The sequence below is a fragment of the Amphiura filiformis genome, chromosome 10 (genome assembly GCF_039555335.1).
Source record: "Amphiura filiformis chromosome 10, Afil_fr2py, whole genome shotgun sequence".
NCBI lineage: Eukaryota > Metazoa > Echinodermata > Ophiuroidea > Amphilepidida > Amphiuridae > Amphiura > Amphiura filiformis.
This window is the reverse complement of record NC_092637.1, coordinates 44,195,806-44,216,245: the sequence shown is the minus strand read 5'-3', so window position 1 is coordinate 44,216,245 and position 20,440 is coordinate 44,195,806. Positions and strand designations below refer to the sequence as shown.

Genomic DNA, 20,440 nt, shown 5'->3' with positions numbered 1-20,440 from the left:
CACACAATCACCAAGCTGGCTTATGGTATGGTGTCCATCAAATGAGAATGAGACTATCGTATCAACCATAATTACTTCTGCGTTGTCACTGGTTGTCCATGAAAACAAGATTAGCGTGATTGGCGTGGTCATTTCGAAGGTGAAGAAGCGCAAGAAATTGGAATTTTTGCACATTTCCAGCTAGTGCACATCCAGAAGCTTTAAAAGTATTGCAATACAGAGATAGGTAAGTTATTATCACGGATAGGGTGGATTGCAGAATGATACAAAATCATTTAGTGGTGAAAAATATCATGTAAAACACAGTGTGAAGGTGCAGCTAGCAAGATTGAGGATGACAATATCGACATCCTCCGCGAATAGCAAAGTGTAGTAACAGCGTTAATGCTGGCACTAGGGTTAAGTATGAACAACTACCTCAGCGTAATATTGAAACTACTCAAATTTGGTTTTTGCTTTTGGTAGGAAAAGCCGCTGAGAATTTGAAAGTGGAACCAGGCATAAAGTGGAGGTATGCAAGGCAAACCTTAGTTAACACATTTGCTAGTCAGCCCAATTCGCCACAATGTCCAGTGCATATTTACATAGAAATTTAAAACAACCGGCGAAGAAGATAGAAACCTACATAAATATGTTTTCTATACTTCACTTGACCCAAATATATGATTTTATGGTGATAAGACAATCACACATGGAATTTTAGAGGGATTTTGACAGCAGTTCCATTAAAAAAAGCTGCTATCATAATGAGAATTTTGCTAGCTGAATCTTTTTGATGAAAGTCAATCTTTGACAAGATGTAACATTGCTACGAAAGTGCTATGAAAAAAAGGTTTTCAGTTTTGGCTTTAATTTGATATATAAATGATGCAGTTTGATGGCAAATTTGAATTCACCTAGTATACCTACATAAAGCAGGGCTAATCAACTCTCACGCATTGGCCGTGAGTCTCACGCATTACCATTGGGTCACTTTCTCACAGTCTCACGCCAAGGTAGTATTATTCTCACGCCAAGGTATTAAGGGCTGGGGTATGAGCATTTGGACAGTATTTATTGTGGGATATTGAGCACATCAGACATATCGGTTGCATTCTGAATAGAAGAATGTCATTCTGATATCAAATAATTTTGATTTTTTTGAAATTCGCAATTTAATACACATTTTATGGCAAATCATTAAAATTGATATTTTGATATTTAACAGTACTTGAAGTAAACTTTATAAATCTGATGATTTATACTTAAAGTGTATGTGGGTGGGATGAAAAGCCGACGATAATTGAAAATTTTGACCTTTCGTATTTTGGATTTTTTTTCCCCAAAACACCAAAAAAATTAGGTCTTTTTGGGGAAAAAAATCCATATCTTCACATAAAAGAATCAAAATTTTCAATTCAATTTCGATTGCCGCTTTCTCCTGCTACATACACTTTAAAATATGTCATTAGATTTATATAATTTTGACCGAGGACTGTTATTATATATCAAAAGTTTGAAAAATATCAAATTTTTATAATTTGTCATAAAATTTTTATTATATTGTGATTTTCAAAAAATGAAAATTATTTGATATCAGAAAGACATGCTTAGTATTCAGAATGCAATTGACAGATCTAGTGTTCTATGTCTATCAAAAAATACTATCGGCAAACGTGAATAAACTCATTTTAGATCCCTTAAAGCTCACGCTAAAAAGCTGGAAAATTAGTAAAATCTCGCAAGCATACGTCATGAATAATTTGTTGCTCCAACCCCCTCCGCTTTTCACATTATCGGCGCTGTGGCTCAATTAATCATGGTACTAAATGAACATTGAGTCGGCAAATCCGGTCGCCTCTGTCTCACGCCAAGCAATTCCAAACAGTTGACAGCCCTGCATATTAAAGTAGACTGCGGAGTGCGGAACTCAGTCTTCCATGATAGTCGTCATTTATCATTTGGTAGACTGTGATGAGTTGACTTCTGACGTCAATGCCTGGCAGGAGTGTCCATGCATCATCACAATTTCCATTTTTTGCCATGGCCCCATTACAAAAATATTCAAAGATGCCCTGTATAATGCCTAATGTTTTTTACATCCCAGCTGCTACTGAATCCCATGATTACTGGGTAGGTTGTTCCATTTTTAGAGGCATTTTTTTAATCCTTGTACCAGGACATATAAAACTAATATTTTAGCTGACTTATTTCCTTTTCTCCCTCAACGTAAATAAAAAAACATCCAGGCAGTATACATGTATGTGACACGATCTGCTCCATGTGGGCCAAAGGAGGCATTTTTGAAAATAGAGGCCCTGCATGAAATTATCGATTGGCTTTAAACAAAGGATTTGAGCGGTGTCCTTCACCGTAGTTATGGCGGAGTGCAGTCCATTCAATCAAATGTTGTCATCAACTTATTTGATTGTAGTGCAGGGTTATGTGTGTGAGGAGCGAACTGTCTGTCATGGTAGATTGCAATCAACGCTTTGTTGAATGCATTTGAGTAGTCCGCCATATTTCACGGATGATCACGTCACATGTGCAAGGCCTCTATTGAGTTACTATAATTATTGCCTTGTAGCAACTTCCGGCTATCATATACTGAAAACACCAAAGGTCTAGCATACTTGGTTCTAAAGTTATGAGGCTTTGTGATGTATATTTTCTTATGTATTTGATTGTTTTTGAACCCATATTTTGCCTTATCTCAATTTCAAATTTACTGCCTTTGGCCCCATGGACCAGATCGTGTCACATATTAAGGTAGGTTAGGTTCGCCAATCAATCACTTACACTTTCATGTGGCCTTATAAATTACGGTACTCTAATTCCCAAAATCTGTACATATTTGATACATCTAACATACATGCCAGTCATCTAATGAAGGGACCATTAACAAACACTTGTTAGAGGCTGATGGGGGGCCCTGAGTAAATTTGTGACCCTCCTGGAAAAAAAATGACCACAAATTTTGAGGGAAAAAATTAAGGCTTTTCTATGGGTTGACCCATAATTTTCATGAAAAAAAGAGGAGTGGGGGGTGGAAATTTTGAGATCTGTAAAGGGGGGCCCCGAAAAATGTTTGAAATCTTTTGCATCAGCCCCCCTTACAGAGTGTTTGTGGAAGTCCTAAACCACACTTTCTCCGGGATCACTAAATATGACATTTACGATGTCATGACCAAATTTTTTTTTCAAACACCCCCCTAAGCGGAGTTTTACCCTACCAGCAAATTTAGCCCTTAAGGGTTTACACCCTACTTAATTTGTATAATATTTTGCATTTTCTCAAAAATTATTGGTAACAAATAAAATATGTATTTTATAGGGGCAAGGACTACAATTACTGCATTGAAAGTTCAGCAACTCAGGCAAGTAGTTATTGATTTATTGATCAAATATTGGTTTTCCTCATTTTGAAACTCCACAACTGTTGTCTGTTGATAAAATTTCCAGCACAGTAGTTGTAGTCCCTGCCCCTATAATAACATATCTTATGTGTTGAAATATTTGAGAAAATGCAAAATAAACAAAATTGGGCTGAGGGTGTCTATAATAAAAATAATTTAATATAGAATTTACCCCCTAATGAGTTTTGGCCAGTAAAAATGAAAAAATGTACCCTTTTGGCGGACTCTGTAATTTACCAAAATTTGAAAAGGTACCCTAAACAAGTTGTTCAGTTTTCAGAAAACTACCCTTATTCTTGAAAATCAGTGTTTTTAGACCTTCAATGCGTCACTCGCGTAACTCGCCTTGCCTAAAAAAACACCCCTTTCTGTTTTTTGGTCACGCATGCGACAGACCAATTATGTGAGTGGCCCCCGGAGCACTTTCTAAACATGGTAAGTAGAAGCTGTTTCTGTATATAAGACATGCATGTAAATTTTAAATTGTTGAACATTTCAGATTTAATCCACTGATGTACATTTCCACGTCGGCAATAATACAGAGGCAGTGAGGATCAATTAAGCCTGGTGAGGATTGTTGTCTTGTGATCTGCAGTCTGCTAGTATTGACTTCCATTGTTGATTTGAGGTGCGGACACAATATTTGATTCTTTTATGTTCGCTCAGTAACGCGTATACATTGCAAACATCTACAGGCAACAATGAAACTTTTGAAACCATTTCGTTGTACATTTTGTAGAATGAACCATTATTCTTTGGATAAATTGAAGAGCCATGTTAGCAGACATCTAGTTAAATATGTGTATGCTCATATTAAGTGTTCATTTTGTCAGAAAAGCTTGACAAAATATGGTAGGCTGCGTAGACACCTGAATTACCACAGGAAATTATCGGAAAATGTAAAACTTGTTTGATAAGTTTTTCAAGTGATTTTTACTTAGTCACAGACAAACGGTTGTGGACTTGTAGTGGTGTCAACACTGCGTGCAGAAGAAATAAAAAAAAGAAGCCATATCAGTGTGAGTTCTGTCATAAATGCTTTGCAATGGAATCTCGCCTAGAATGGCACGTTCAAACTAACACGAGGAGGAACCATATCAGTGTGAGTACTGCCAAAAGTGTTTTCTCTCAGAGTGCTTATCGTACAATCCACATCAGAACTAATCACACCAAAGAGGAACCATATCAGTGCGAGTATTGCCGGAAGTGGTTTTTCTCAGAGTGGTAAACTTTAACCCACATCAGAACTGTTCACACTAAAGACAAACCATATCAGTGTGAATACTGTCAGAAATGCTTTGTAATTATATCTGACCTAGAAAATCATATTAGAAGTCACACCAAAGAGAAACCAATTCAGTGTGAGTATTGCCGGAAGTGGTTTTCTCAGAGTGGTAAGCTTTCAACCCACATCAGAACTGTTCACACTAAAGACAGACCATATCAGTGTGAGTACTGCCAGAAATGCTTTGTAATTATATCTGACCTAGAAAATCATATTAGAAGTCACACCAAAGAGAAGCCATATCAGTGCGAGATTTGTCAGAAGTGTTTTTCCAAGATTGATAGTCTTACAATCCACAGAAATACTCACACAAAAAAGAAACCATATCAGTGTGAATACTGCCAGAAATGCTTTGTATTTAAACGTCACCTAGAAAGGCACATTCGAAGTCACACCAAAGAGAAACCATATCAGTGTGAGTACTGCCAGAAGTGTTTTACTCAGAGTTGTAATCTTACAGCCCACATCCGAACTTTTCACACCAAAGAGAAAACCATATCAGTGTGATCACTGTCAGAAATGCTTTGTAAATAAATCTCGACTAAAACGTCATGTTCCAATTCACACCAAAGAGAAACCATATCAGTGCGAATACTGCCAGAAGTGCTTTACTCAGAGTGGTAATCTTACAGCCCACATCCGAACTTTTCACACCAAGCAGAAACCATTTCAGTGTGATCACTGTCACGGATGCTTTATAAATGAATCTCAACTTAAACGTCATGTTCAAATGCACACCAAAGAGAAACCACATAAGTGCAAATACTGCCAGAAGTGTTTTACTTGGAGTGGTAGTCTTATAACACACATCAGAACTACTCACACCAAAGAGACACCATATCAGTGTGAGCACTGCCAGAAAGGTTTTACTCAGAATAGTATTCTTACAACCCACATTCGAACTGTACACACTAAAGAAAAACCATATGAGTGTGACTACTGCCAGAAGTGTTTTACTTCCAGAAGTAGTCTTACAGCCCACATCATCAAAATATTCACACCAAAGAGAAACCATACCAGTGTGAATACTGTCAGAAATGCTTTGTAATTAAATTTCACCTAGAAAGGCACATTCGAACTCACACCAAAGAGAAACCGTATCAGTGTAAGTACTGCCAGAATTGTTATGCGCATAAAGAGACTCTTAAAATGCACATCAGAACTATTCACACCAAACAGAAACCATTTCAGTGTGACCACTCATATGCAAACTCACACCAAAGAGAAACCACATAAATGCGAGTACTGCCAGCAGTGTTTTACTGCATTGGTAGGCTTAGAACACACATCAGAAATATTCACACCAATGAGATTGAAGAGAAACCATATCAATGTGAGTACTGTCAGAAATGCTTTGTAATGAAATTTCACCTAGAAAGGCACATTCGAAGGCACACCAAAGAAAAAACCATATCAATGTGAGTACCGCCAGAATTGTTATGGTATAAAGATACTCTTCATATGCACATCTCTATTCACACCAGACAGACAGACATTTCAGTGTGACCACTGTCAGAAATTCTTTGTAAATGAATCTCAACGAAAACTCATATGCAAACTCACACCAAAGAGAAACCACATAAGTGTGAGCACTGCCAGCAGTGTTTTTCTCAGAGAAGTAGTCTCACAACACACATCAAAAATATTCACACCAAAGAGAAACCATATCAGTGTGAGTACTGTCAGAAATGCTTCTGTACAAATTAATCACCTAGCAAGGCACACTTCACAAGTCACACCAAAGAGAAACCATATCAGTGCGAGTACTGCCAGAATTGTTATGCGATAAAGATACTCTTAAAATCCACATTGGAACTCATCACAGGAAAGAGAACTCGTAAGGGCTGTGCAATAATTATGAGCCCTGGGGAAGGGTAAAATTGGGGGGTCAGGACATTTTTGATGAGCTGATAGGGGCAAGCAATTTTTAGCCAGCCGAGAGAGGGGGCAAGCAATTTTGGCACACATTCATGGGGCGCTTTTAAATAAAACGCTCTAAAAAGGCTTAGGAAAACAGTACGGAAACGCTTTACTATGCAAATTTTCCTTTACTTGATTTAAAGTTAAATTTGTAAAGGAAATTTGACGAGTATGAGGAATTTATGCCAATTACCATTGTTTTTTTTGTTTAGGAGATTGAGGAAAAAAGTTTTGATTTAAAAAAAAATATTAAAGTTCTGAACTTTTGATGTTGTAAAAATATAAATATATATGTGATTAGCTCCAACAAAACCCGGAACAAGTCGTCAGGCATGTTTTTGAGTTTTAGGCCTTTAAAGATGACATTCCCATAAAAAAAAAAGAAATCAAATTTTTGAATTCTTAATTTAATTATATTTGACCTTGGGACTGAGTGGACTTTCAAATCCTTAAAACGACTTATTAAAAAGATGTTTATTTAATCAATAATTTATAGTTGAATTATGATAATCCCTATTCAATCCTGTGTAAAGCAGTTTACAAACTAATTAGCTCATTACTTACAAAATATCAAGGTATCATTTACAAAATGATTCATATCTTGAAAAGTATTGGTGCTATAATTTTGGTATCATTTTAACGCTTATTTTCCGGTGCTTACATTTTTATTCAAATTATGCAATGTCACAAATGCAACTTGTTCCTGGTTTTGTCAGAACGGGTCACATATGTCAGTGAATACCCTATACATATCTATATCAGTTTATGTATAAATATTACTTAAAGGTCCGTGACCCGATCGACAGCATCATCCCCCCCCTGATTTTTCTCATTGTTGATGAGTTTTTGGTATCATTTAAGGGATCTAAAATGAGCGTTTATTGCGTTTTCGACAGTATTTTTTGTGGACATGAGAGACCTCAGACCTATCGAATTGCATTCTGAATACGAAGCATGTCTTTCTGATATCAAATAATTTTCATTTTTGAAAATCACAATATAATATAAATTTTATGACAAATTATAAAAATTTGATATTTTCAAATTTTTGATATATGACAGTCCTCGAAGTAAATTATATAAATCTAATGACATATTCTTAAAGTGTATGTATGCAGGGAGGAAAAGCCGACGGTCAATTGAAAATTTTGACCTTTCATATTGAAGATATGGATTTTTTCCCAAAAAGACCTAATTTTTTTGGTGTTTTGGGAAAAAAATCCATATCTTCAATACAAAAGGTCAAAATTGTCAATTGATCGTCGGCTTTTCATACCACCTACATACACTTTAAGTATAAATCATCAGATTTATAAAGTTTACTCCAAGTACATTGTACTGTTAAATATCAAAAATATCAATTTTTAATGATTTGCCATAAAATGTGTATTAAATTGCGAATTTCAAAAAATCAAAATTATTTGATATCAGAATGACGTTCTCCGTATTCAGAATGCAATTGATATGTCTGATGTGCTCTAATGTCCCAATAATAAATACTGTCCAAACGTTCATACCCCAGCCCTTAATAGATTATATTTTTCTCATTACCATCCTGAAATTTGACGATCCAATTTGATGTATTTTCGGAGAAATCAAGAAACAAACAGGCTATACTGGTAGCCACCTTCGACATTCTGGGTAGGAACAAATTATTCCGTGAATAAGAGCTGTTTTACTCCCATGCCAATTCGCACGAACGGAAATAGGTCGGAAATAATGAGGGCGCTATAATGATAAACGCTTAAAACAAAAATAAAGAAATACATAAGGGATGAATAAATACAAAACAAGACCTAATCTTGTTAAGTATGATATGAGGAATATGAAAAAATACGAGAAAAATGTCCCCACTATAAAATTAATTAATTAATTAATTAAAATATTATAAAAAAACCAATTTTTTTCATTAAAACAAATCCTAATAAAAGATAATATGTAAAATGTACGTGATGATAATATACAAAATTAAAAGGAAATGTATCAGGGTCAAATAAAAAAAAAAAAGAGATATTTTGTCACAAGAATGATGAGCGTAGTGGTATGGCGAAGCACTCGACAGGAGTGTTGTTTCTGGATGCCGGACCACAATGCAATTCAACCGCACTTCAACGTATTGGCTTACTAATTGTGCTAATTATTCACTTTTACGCTGAAAATGTCCTCGTTTTCTCACATAGATGCATAAAGGGGACAATATTTGAAATTGTATGTAAGTTTGAAGACAATCCATATCCTAAACTGATAGGGTTACCCCCCTTTACGTTATGTACAAGTTAATGTTTGTTAAAAGTTTGTATGGTAGTAAATATGAGAAATAAAATTGTATTGAACCGAATGTTTATTTTGTGATAGTTGCATATCTTTCTACAGCTGATGTTTTCAACTCGTAGGACTTCACCCAGTCTCTACGCAGACCCTTTGTCTGCTTGCGTAATTTCTTTTTGCAACCATAATGGGCAAGGGCAACAATGCTTTCTTTGTTTATGACTAGCGAACTCATTACACCCTATGACTAGCGACTTGGGAACCTTTTTAGAAAGCATATAAACTCAATTTTTCCAGTTTTTCAAAACTACAAGGGCCCCCATTTTTGCATCAGGCCCCCAACAAGTGTTTGTGAACGGTCACTAGACCACACTTTCTAAACATGATAAAGTAAAAGCTATTTCTGTTACTAGGTTATGATTTGTGAAAATCCAGTTAGTATAAGACATATTTTAAATTGTTTAACATTTCAGATTTAATCCACTGATGTACATTCCCACGTCGGCAATAATACAGAGGCAGTGAGGATCAATTAAGCCTGGTGAGGATTGTTGTCTTGTGATCTGCAGTCTGCTAGTATTGACTTCCATGGTTGATTTGAGGTGCGCACACAATATTTGATTCTTTATGTTCGCTCAGTAATAAACGTATTGCAAACATCTACAGGCAACAATGAAACTTTTGAAACCATTTCGTTGTACATTTTGTGGAATGAACCATTATTCTTTGGATAAATTGAAGATCCATGTTAGCAGACATCTAATTAAATATGCGCATGCTCATAGACGTAGAAAAAAGTGTTTATTTTGTCAGAAAAGGTTGACAATATACGGTAGGCTGCGTAGACACCTGAATAACCACAGAAAATTGTTTGATAAGTTTTACAAGTGATTTTGACTTAGTCACAGACAAACGGGTGTGCACTTCTAGTGGTGTCAACACTGCGGGCAGAGGTGATATCAAAAGAAGCCATATCAGTGTGAGTTCTGTCATAAATGCTTTGCAATGAAATCTTGGCTGGAAAGGCACGTTCGCACCCACACCAAAGAGAAACCATATCAGTGTGAGCACTGCCTGAAATGTTTTACTGTGAGGTCTAATCTTATAACCCACATCCGAACTATTCACACCAAAGAGAAACCCTATCAGTGTGAGTACTGTCAGAAATGCTTTGTATTTAAATTACACCTGGAACGGCACATTCGAAGTCATACCAAAGAGACGCCATATCAGTGCGAGTACTGCCAGAAATATTTTACTCAGAGTGGTAGTCTTACAGACCACATCCGAACTTTTCACACCAAACAGAAACCATTTCAGTGTGATCACTGTCAAAAATGCTTTGTAACTGAATCGAAACGAAAAACTCATCTGCAAACTCACACCAAAGAGAAACCACATAAGTGCAAGTACTGCCAAAAGTGTTTTACTCAGAAAGGTAGTCGTACAACACACATCAAAAATATTCACACCAAAGAGAAACCGTATCAGTGTCAGTACTGTCAGAAATGCTTTGTAATTAAATTTTACCTAGAACGGCACATTATAAGTCACACCAAAGAGAAACCATATCAGTGTGAGTACTGCAAGAAGTGTTATACTCAGAAAAGTAGTCTTATAACCCACATCAAAACTACTCACCAAAGAGCAACCATATCAGTGTGAGCACTGCGAGAAGTGTTTAACTCAGAATAGTGTTCTTACAACCCACATCCGAACACACACCAAAGAGAAAACCACATCAGAGTGAATACTGCCAGAAAAGTTTTACTCGGAGTAGTAGTCTTACAGCCCACATCCGAATTATTCACAACAAAGTGAAACCATATCAATGTGAATACTGCCAAAAGTGTTTTTCTCAGATTGCTCATCTCACAACTCGCAGGACAACGCACATGAAAAAGAAGCCCTATCAGTGTGACTACTGCCAGAACTGTTTTACTTGGAAGAGTGGTCTTACAACCTACATCAGAACTATTCAACAAACAAACCATTTCAGTGTGACCACTGTCAGAAATGCTTTGTAAATGAATCTCAACGGAAAACTCGTATGAATATGTGCGAGTACTGTCAGAATTGTTACACGCATAAAGAGTCATTCCATATCATTCAACTCACCCAATTTTCAGAAAAAGTTGGCTGGCCACCCTCTCACAGTCTCAGATTTTGTTTTTAAAAATCACTTATACATTATCATAGCCCTATGAACATATTTCAAACATTAGGACTGGTTGGTACTTCGGACAATTTTGTGTGTATTTCAATGGGAAGTGGAAAAATCGCGTCAAAAAACAGCCAAAATTCAACGAGCTATAACTCGTAAACGACAAGGAGTTGCGACCTACCATTTGAAATGTGTTCATTTGACCCATATAGGGCATTGATATAAGTGATTTAAAACAAAATCTGAGACGTGACTAGCCAACCCATGACTCATATAAAGATACCCTTAAAAACTCATCGGAACTCATCACAGTAAAGAGAACTTGTAAGTGTCAAAAGTGTTATGCTTTGAATGGTGGTCTTACAGCCCACAATCGAACTATTCACATCAAAGAGAAACCATATCAGTGTAAGTACTGCCAATTTGTTTTAGGGTCTTCCCAGGCTATCAAACTTGAAACTGCTTGTAAAATGTAGCAGTTTTTGGCTAAAATGTGTCATTAAGTCATTTATGTATCTATAGTGTATTAAACCCCTATTTGGCGGCCATTTTAAACATCCTCTTGAAAATTTGCTTGGTCTGAATTTCTTACCCAAACTTTTTCTGACAGTCCTTGCAACATAAAAATACATATGTCTTTATGAGTCATCAGTCATGTACACAGACTCTGCCTAGAGTAGTAAGATGATATGCTGCTCATTTGAAACGTAATTTATCTGATGGCTACTATACTGGTATCTGATGGCTAAAGTTTTACAACTTTCTGCTTTCACTTTATAAAACCATTTTGTATGATCTTATAATATGAAATTGGTAACCTCATACTTTTTAATCTAATGGCATTTTTCAAACTGTATACTTAATTTTGATACACCCTGTATAGGGCACTTAATTTGTCATGAATTGAGAGATAGGTTTTTGTTATGTTTTGTTTTGTTTTTTGAATTGGAGCAAATTTTGATCAAAGACCTCATACTTTTTAATCTAGCGGCATTTTTCAAACTATACTTAATTCCGGGACTTAATTTTCATACACCCTGTAGTATTCAAGTCATGAAATGATTTTATGATGATTCAGTGTTCCAAATGTTGGAGCTGCGTATTCTGCTCTCAGTATAAGTTACTGGAGTACAAATGAAAGCCGGGCAGCCTGCCGGCACTGCACCGAAATATTCCAAATGTCATCTCCTGAGCCCTCGAGTTACGATTTGTTAAGGAAATTTGACGAGTATGAGGAATTTATGCCAATTACCATTGTTTTTTTTGTTTAGGAGATTGAGGAAAAAAGTTTTGATTAAAAAAAAAAATACTAAAGTTCTGAACTTTTGATGTTGTAAAAATATAAATATATGTGACTAGCTCCAACAAAACCCGGAACAAGTCGTCAGGCATGTTTTTGAGTTTTAGGCCTTTAAAAGATGACATTCCCATAAAAAATATCAAATTTTTGAATTCCTAATTTAATAATATTTGACCTTGGGACTGAGTGGACTTTCAAATCCTTGAAACTACTTATTAAAATAAGGTTTAATTAATCAATAATTTACAGTTGAATTATGATAATCCCTATTCAATCCTGTGTAAAGCAGTTTACAAACTAATTAGCTCATTACTTAGAATATAGCAATTTGGGAAAAATATCAAGGTATCATTTACAAAAGGATTCATATCTTGAAAAGTATTGGTGCTATGTATATAATTTTGGTATCATTTTAACGCTTATTATCCGGTGCTTACATTTTTATTCAAATTATGGAATGTCACACATGCAACTTGTTCCTGGTTTTGTCAGAACGGGTCACATATGTCAATGAACACCCTATACATATTTATATCAGTTTATGTATAAATTATGTGCAAGTTAATGTTTGTATGGTAGTAAATACGAGAAATAAAATTGTATTCGTCTTGAACCGAATGTTTATTTTGTGATAGTTGCATATCTTTCTACAGCTGATGTTTTCAACTCGTAGGACTTCACCCAGTCTCTACGCAGACCCTTTGTCTGCTTGCGTAATTTCTTTTTGCAACCATAATGGGCAAGGGCAACAATGCTTTCTTTGTTTATGACTAGCGAACTCATTACACCCTATGACTAGCGACCCTTATGACTTAGGAACCTTTTAGAAAGCATATAAACTCAATTTTTCCAGTTTTTCAAAACTATAAGGGCCCCTATTTTTGCATCAGGCCCCCAACAAGTGTTTGTGAACGGTCCCTAGACCACACTTTCTAAACATGATAAAGTAAAAGCTATTTCTGTTACTAGGTTATGATTTGTGAAAATCCAGTTAATATAAGACGTATTTTAAATTGTTTAACATTTCAGATTTGATCCACTGACTTACATTTCCACATCGGCAATAATACAGAGGCAGTACAGTGAGGATCAATTAAGCCTGGTGAGGATTGTTGTCTTGTGATCTGCAGTCTGCTAGTATTGACTTCCATGGTTGATTTGAGGTGCGCACACAATATTTGATTCTTTTATGTTCACTCAGTTATAAACGTATTGCAAACATCTGCAGGCAACAATGAAACTTTTGAAACCATTTTGTTGTACATTTTGTGGAATGAACCATTATTCTTTGGATAAATTGAAGATCCATGTTAGCAGACATCTAGTTAAATATGTGCATACCTATAGACGTAGAAGAAAAAGTTTATTTTGTCATCAAAGCTTGACAATATATGGTAGGCTGCGTAGACACCTGAATAACCACAGAAAGTTATCGGAAAATTGTAAAATTTGTTTGATAAGTTTTTCAAGTGATTTTGACTTAGTCACACACAAACGGGTGTGTACTTCTAGTGGTGTTAACACTGCGGGCAGAAGTGATATCAAAAAGAAGCCATATCAGTGTGAGTACTGTCAGAAATGCTTTGCAATGGAATCTCGCCTAGAATGGCACGTTAAAACTCACACCGAGGAGGAACCATATCAGTGTGAGTACTGCCAACAGTGTTTTTCTCGGAGTGCTTATCGTACAATCCACATTAGAACTAATCACACCAAAGAGGAACCATATCAGTGCGAGTATTGCCGGAAGTGGTTTTCTCAGAGTGGTAAACTTTCAACCCACATCAGAACTGTTCACACTAAAGACAAACCATATCAGTGTGAATACTGTCAGAAATGCTTTGTATTTAAATTTCGCCTGGAAAGGCACATTCGAAGTCACACCAAAGAGAAACCGTATCAGTGCGAATACTGCCAGAAGTGTTTTACTCAGAGTGGTAATCTTACAACCCACATCCGAACTTTTCACACCAAGCAGAAGCCATTTCAGTGTGATCACTGCCACGAATGCTTTGTAAATGAATCTCAACGTAAACGTCATGTTCAAACTCACACCAAAGAGAAACCACATAAGTGCAAATACTGCCAGAAGTGTTTTACTCGGAGTGGTAGTTTTATAACACACATCAGAAATATTCACACAGAAGAGAAACCGTATCAGTGTGAGTACTGTCAGAAATGCTTTCTTATTAAATTTTACCTAGAAAGGCGTTTCTGAAAGTCACACAACAAAGAGAAACCATATCAGTGTGAGTACTGCAAGAAGTGTTATACTCAGAAAAGTAGTCTTACAACCCACATCAGAACTACTCACACAAAAGAGACACCATATCAGTGTGAGCACTGCCAGAAAGGTTTTACTCAGCAGAGTATTCTTACAACCCACATTCGAACTGTACACACTAAAGAAAAACCATATCAGTGTGACTACTGCCAGAAGTGTTTTACTTCCAGAAGTAGTCTTACAGCCCACATCAAAAATATTCACACCAAAGAGAAACCATATCAGTGTGAGTACTGTCAGAAATGCTTTGTAATTAAATTTCACCTAGAAAGGCACGTTCGAACTCACACCAAAGAGAAACCATATCAGTGTTAGTACTGCCAGATTTGTTATGCGCATAAAGATACTCTTCATATGCACATCAGAACTATTCACACCAGACAGACACCATTTCAGTGTGACCACTGTCAGAAATCCTTTGTAAATGAATCTCAACGAAAAACTCATATGCAAAGTCACATGAAAGAGAAACCCCATAAGTGCGAGTACTGCCAGCAGTGTTTTACTCGCATTGGTAGTCTAAGAACACACGTCAGAAATATTCACACCAATGAGATTGAAGAGAAACCATATCAATGTGAGTACTGTCAGAAATGCTTTGTATTTAAATTTCACCTAGAAAGGCACATTCGAAGTCACACCAAAGAGAAACCATATCAGTGTGAGTACTGCAAGAATTGTTATGCGCATAAAGATACTCTTAAGATGCACATCAGAACTATTCACACCAGACAGACACCATTTCAGTGTGACCACTGTCCGAGATCCTTTGTAAATGATCTCAACGAAAACTCATATGCAAACGCACACCAAAGAGAAACCACATAAGTGTGAGCACTGCCAGCAGTGTTTTTCTCAGAGAAGTAGTCTTACAACACACATCAAAAATATTCACACCAAAGAGAAACCATATCAGTGTGAGTACTGTCAGAAATGCTTTGTAATTAAATTTCACCTAGAAAGGCACGTTCGAACTCACACCAAAGAGAAACCATATCAGTGTAAGTACTGCCAGATTTGTTATGCGCATAAAGAGACTCTTAAGATGCACATCAGAACTATTCACACCAGACAGACACCATTTCAGTGTGACCACTGTCCGAGATCCTTTGTAAATGAATCTCAACGAAAAACTCATATGCAAACGCACACCAAAGAGAAACCACATAAGTGTGAGCACTGCCAGCAGTGTTTTTCTCAGAGAAGTAGTCTTACAACACACATCAAAAATATTCACACCAAAGAGAAACCATATCAGTGCGAGTACTGTCAGAAATGCTTTGTAATTAAATTTCACCTAGAAAGGCACATTCGAAGTCACACCAAAGAGAAACCATATCAGTGCGAATACTGCCAGAACTGTTATGCACATAAAGATACTCTTAAAATCCACATCGGAACTCATCACAGGAAAGAGAACTCGTAAGTGTAAGTACTGTTGGAGGTGTTATGCTCGGAATTACTAAGTATTCATACCAAGAGAAACCATCATATCAGTGTGAGTACTGCCAAAAGTGTTTTAGGTATAAATGTAGTCTTCAAACCCACATCAGAACATAACTCCAAAGATAAACCTTATTTGAATACTGCGTCTGAAATGCTTTTTCCACATAGATAAATGTAACCTGGTCCCGTGTGTGAAATGAATGTAAAATCACGAGTTGGGAATTTCGAGACGTTCGACAACTGGTAAGCTGATGTTCTTTATTTGAAGACTCCTGGATTGCCATGTCCTTTGTGAATAATGAGACATTCCGTGAAGCATCACCTAATGATGTATATGGTCTTCTTTGACTTAACTGGAATTGGTTTCGAAAACGTTTCAAAATAACGTTTTGATATAAACGTAAAAGTAGAGTTTTTTAACCGTTTTAATAAAGTTTCCACAAAATCATTATGACGTTAAAACTTCTCGATCTCTTGTGTAGTATAAGACATGAAACCGATAAACAGATGCATTAGCTATGATAGGTCAAGTTTCACATCATGAGATAATGCATATCTCAAATGCTTCCATGCTTCATGCTCTTGACGGTTCTTCTTGCCGACAGGAATGATTTGGATAAACCAAAATATGAAAGCTATAGCTTTAGCCATGTTAGCCGTTGTTTAGTTTCCATGTTTCCTCAATACTGGCTATAATATCACACAGGTAGGCCGACCTGTTTGGATTATGCGACTGCGTAGAATATCCAGATCCATAGACTTGCATTTTGTTAAGGGGTGGTATGAACGTTTGGACAGTATTTATTGTGGGACATTAGAGCACATCAGACATCGAATTGCATTCTGAATACGAAGAATGTCCTTCTGATATCAAATAATTTTGATTTTTTGATATTCGCAATGTAATACACATAAAATCGCAAATGATTAAAAATTGATATTTTTGATATTTAACAGTACTCGATGTAAACTTTTAAATCTGGTGATTTATATTTAAAGTATATGTAGGTGGGATGAAAAGCCGACGATCAATTGAAAATTCTGACCTTTCGTATTGAAGATATGGATTTCTTTTCCCAAAACACCAAAAACAATTAGGTCTTTTTGGGAAAAAAATCCATATCTTCAATATGAAAGGTCAAAATTTTTAATTGATCGTCAGCTTTTCCTCCCAGCTACATACACTTTAAGAATATATCATTAAATTTATAAAATTTACTTCGAGGACTGTTATATATCAAAAATGTGAAAAATATCAAATTTTAATAATTTGTCATAAAATTTGTATTATATCGTGAATTTCAAAAAATGAAAATTATTTTATATCAGAAAGACATTCTTCGTATTCAGAATGCAATTCGATAGGTCTGATGTGCTCTCATGTCCCACAAAAATGCTGTCGAAACGCTCATTCCACTTCTTTTAAGGAATTAAATGTTGCTAAATATGGTCAGACCCAACAAGTTCTCAAGTTCCAATATCTTTACAAATAGGTGTTTATCGCCATATTTTTGTAAAAATCTGTAGACGAATTCTGGATTGAGCCAATAGGATGATAATCATTATTCCACTTTATTATGCGCTGCTGGCGATGTTAATATTAATTGGACCAACCATATAGTATACAGAATAATAATTTGGGTGCAAGTTTTGTCAGACAAAATATTTATTCATTCATTTATTCATTCATATTTGTTTACTTTGTGTAGGATTTCGTGATCCTAGCATCCACTTTTTATGACATTTTCCAGTACATATCCACGAAAAAAACATTCCCAAAATTTCAGTTGATTCCGATTTTGCGTTTGCGAGTTATGCATGATTATGTGTATTACACTGCACCATAGACAATACGTTGTTCTGGTGCACCAGAACGAAATTCAAATTTCGCGATATCTTTGCTAAACGAATTAATCTGCAAGAAATATTTTGTACATAAATATTATGTAGCCAGAGTATTCCAGTGATATAAAAAATCGCAACTTTTTTTGAGAAAAGTGAGGGGATGAGGCTGTGGATCACGAAATGCCCTTTTAATACGAAAGGTCAAAATACCGGAATTATCAAATATAATTATTAAATCAGACTTTCTCTTCCCTCAAAATAAACATATCCCAGGATCGGCAGTATTATTAAGGGTAGGTTGGGTTACGCCAATCATTATCGTTTGTAGCCAAACTGGGACTCCTCAGTGGCTCGTAACTATATTCTCGTTGGTACATCAGACATGCATGTAACAGTGCAGAATGTTGATGCGGGAGTCTTACTTTTTATAAGATATTCTTGTTTGAAAACTCACAAATTGCCGAATCATTCCAATCGATTATGATCGATTGGAATGATTCGGCAATTGACATGACATGCCAGTCATATATTTTTGTATCTCTTGAATTATTATCCGTAAACATACACATGGCTACAGGTTAATATGATTTCTGGAAATACAGTTAATATAAGAAGCTATCAGTTAAAGGGGCATTTCGTGATCCACAGCCTCATCCCCCCACTTTTCTAAAAAAAAGTTGAGATTTTTATATCACTGGAAACCTCTGGCTAGGCCTATAATGTTTATGTACAAAATATTTCTTGCAGATTAATTCGTTTTGCAAAGATATCGTGAAATTTGAATTTCGTTCTGGTGCACCAGAACGAAATTACAACGCATTGTCTATGGAGCAGTGTAATACACATATCATGCATAACTCGCAAACGCAAAATCGGAATCAACTGAAATTTTTGGAATATGTTTTTTTCGTGGATATGTACTGAAAAATGTCATAAAAAGAGGATGCTAGAATCAGGAAATACTCCTTTAATATATATAAGACATATTTTAAATTGTTTAACATTTCAGATTTGATCCACTGAGTGCTGTTGAAACTGCAAGTTCCACGTCGGCGATAATCATGAAATATGAGGATTGTTGTCTCCGGGTGTTGTCTGTGCTCTGCAGTCTGCTAGTATTTATGATTGACTTCCATATGGTTGATTTCTGGTGCGCGCACAATATTCTTTGATTCTTTTATGTTCGCTCAGTAGTTGCAAACATCTACTGGCAACCCCGGCTGGCAACAATGAAACTTTTGAAACCATTTTGCTGTACATTTTGTGGAATGAACCATTATTCTTTGGATAAATTGAAGAGCCATGTTAGCAGTCATCTAATTAAATATGCGCATGCTCATAGACGTAGGAAAATGTGTTTATTCTGTCAGAAAAGCTTGACAAATTATGGTAGGCTGCGTAGACACCTGAATAATCACAAGAAATTATCGTATAAATGTAAAAATTGTTTGAGTTTTTCAAGTGATTTTGACTTAATCACACACAAACGGGTGTGTTCTTCTAGTGGTGTCAACACTGCGAGCAGAAGTGATATCATAAAGAAACCATATCAGTGTGAATACTGCCAGAAATGCTTTGTTTTTAAAATACTCCTAGAGAGGCACGTTCGAACTCACACCAAAGAGAAACCACATCACTGTGAGTACTGCCAGAAGTGTTTTACTCAGAATAGTAATCTTACAACCCACATCCGAACTTTTCACATCAAACAGAAACCATTTCAGTGTGAGTACTGTCAGAAATTCTTTGTAAACGAATCTAAACTAAAACGTCATGTTCGAACTCACACCAAAGAGAAACCATATAAGTGTGACTACTGCCAGAAGTGTTTTACTCAGAGTAGTAGTCTAAGCCATCACGTCCGAAATATTCACACCAAAGAGAAACCATATCAGTGTGAGTACTGTCAGAAATGCTTTGTACTTAAATGTCACCTGGAAAGTCACATTCGAAGTCACACTAAAGAGAAACCATATCAGTGTGAGTACTGCCAGAAGTGTTTTACTCAGAGTGGTGCTCTTACAACCCACATCAGAAATATTCACACCAAAGAGAAACCGCATCAGTGTGAGTACTGTCAGAAATGCTTTGTAAATAAATCTCAACTAAAACGTCATGTTCGAACTCACACCAAAGAGAAACCATACCAGTGTGAATACTGTCAGAAGTATTTTACACAGAGTTGTAATCTTACTTCCCACATCAAAAGTACTCACACCAAAGAGAAACCATAACAGTGTGAATACTGTCAGAAATGGTTTGTAGATAATGCTCACCTAGAAAGACACATTCGAACTCACGCCAAATAGAAATATCAATGTTAGTACTACCAGAAGTACTTTGAAGGTAGTCTTCAAACCAACATCAGAACTACTCATACCAAAAAACTGATGTGAACAAGGTATTTTTTCATTATAGACTTTAAATTGTCTGTTTTTCATCTGAGCATAATCTGGCAGTTGATGTTGTTATTGCAAACTGTGGGCGCAGTAATAAAACAATGATTTGTTTTGAATATTTTTTTGATGAGCTG

At 36.0% G+C, this 20,440-nt stretch overlaps 1 protein-coding gene across 8 annotated transcripts in view; it reads left to right on the top strand.

Moving 5' to 3' along the window:
• LOC140162918 (uncharacterized) overlaps positions 1-20,440 on the top strand; it is a 286,934-nt gene that overhangs the window by 200,450 nt on the left and 66,044 nt on the right. For 3 of the 8 annotated variants that reach the window (XR_011860375.1, XR_011860377.1, XR_011860373.1), the window contains 5 exons: positions 3,895-4,023; positions 9,342-9,470; positions 13,362-14,494; positions 16,231-16,305; positions 18,917-19,398. The gene's annotated coding sequence lies outside the window, so the exon portion shown is untranslated. Of the gene's footprint in view, positions 1-3,894; positions 4,024-9,341; positions 9,471-13,361; positions 14,495-16,230; positions 16,306-18,916; positions 19,399-20,440 lie in introns of those variants that run through there. The other 5 variants (XR_011860378.1, XR_011860374.1, XR_011860376.1 and 2 more) reach the window with 5 other exon arrangements.